Below are 1,683 nucleotides of genomic sequence, written 5' to 3' on the forward strand. Positions count from 1 at the left end.
CTCTGCCTCTACCCATTTGGTGAAGTAGTCGACTGCAACAAGTATGTACTTCCTGCCGCCTGTAGCAGGCGTATAGGGACCTAGGATATCCATGCCCCATTTAGCAAACGGTAGTGGGCTATGGATGGCCATGAGATCAGTGGCCGGACGGCGGATTAACTTGCCAAACCTTTGGCACTAGTCATATTTTTTCACCATCTCCATGGCGTCTGCTTCTAGGGTAGGCAAAAAGTAACCTTACCGCCTTGCTCGTTGAGCAAGCGACCTGCTGCCTACGTGTGAGGCGCAATACCCTGAATGTAGATCATCTAGGACCTCCCGTCCTCTTTCTGGGGTCACACACTTTCAGAGGGGCTGAAGGTAACCCTTCTTAAAGAGCTCTCCCTTGTAGATTTTGAAGTTGGACGCCCGTTTTTTCAGCAAGGCCGCCTGGGATTGATCATCCGGCAAGGTGTCGTGTGTTAAATATGCCCTGATTGGGTCCATCCAGGTTGAACTTCGATCTAGAATTCCAATAGGCTCTTCTTCAATACTCCTCTTTTCCATAACTTCCCAGAAGACGGTTCTTGGTATGTCACAAGAGGCCGAGGATGCCAACTTTGAGAGAGCATCCGCCTGGTTGTTCTCGGACCTGGGTACTTGAGTTAAATGAAACTCCTCAAGTGTCCCAGCCGCCTGTCGTACCGCCTGCAAATATTTAATCATGGTCGGATGGGTTGCTTCGTATTCGCCGTTATACTGACTTACTATCAACTGTGAGTCAGAGCAGGCGTCTATTTTTCTACCTCATTGTTTGAGGCTTAAAAGTTCAAACGTAGAGCATACTCGTACTTGTCGCCTTCTGGCGACTGGCATATGACGCCTGCCCCACAACCATTCGATGTGGAGCTCCCGTCCACATAGACCTTCCATACTTGGTCTGGAATTTGAGAATCAGAGGGCCGAGTCATCTCTACAATAAAATCAGCAAATGCTTGCCCCTTTACTGTTTTTCTTGGCTCAAATGTGATTTCAAGGCTCTGAATTTCTATCGCCCATTTGATCATTCGGCCTGACGACTCCATGGTGGTCAGTGGCCGCTTGATTGGCTGATCGGTGTATATGACAACTGAATGAGCCAAGAAGTAGGGCTTCAATTTTCTAACTGCCATGAAGAGGGCAAGGCCAAATTTTTTCACTAGGGGATACCTCAACTCGGCATTCTTCAACATATGACTGACAAAATAGACCGGGAGTTGACAGCCGTCTCTTTCAGCAAGGAGGACGGCACTTAGAGCATGGTCAGACACTACTAGATACATGTAGAGCACTTCTTTGGGCAAGGGACTGACCAGCCTTGGTAAGGAGTGCAGATGGTCTTTCAATTTTTGGAAAGCCGCCTCAGCATCCGGCCCCCATTCAAACCTGGCTCTCTTTTTTATTGCCTGAAAAAAGTAAAGGCACTTGTCGCCTGACCGGCTGAGAAATCTTCCCAGGGCCGCCAGACAACCTGTTAACTTCTGAACTTCTCGGACTGTGCGGAGCAACTGCATGTCTATGACCGCCTGCACTTTCTCGGGGTTCGCCTCTATACCTCTCTGATTGATGAGAAATCCGAGAAAATTCCCAGACTGAACCCCCAAGACACATTTCTTGGGATTGAGCATGACATGGTGCCGCCTGAGTGTGGTGAAGGTTTCTCGG

The sequence above is a fragment of the Chenopodium quinoa genome, unplaced genomic scaffold, assembly GCF_001683475.1.
Source record: "Chenopodium quinoa cultivar QQ74 unplaced genomic scaffold, ASM168347v1, whole genome shotgun sequence".
NCBI classification, from domain to species: Eukaryota; Viridiplantae; Streptophyta; class Magnoliopsida; order Caryophyllales; family Amaranthaceae; genus Chenopodium; species Chenopodium quinoa.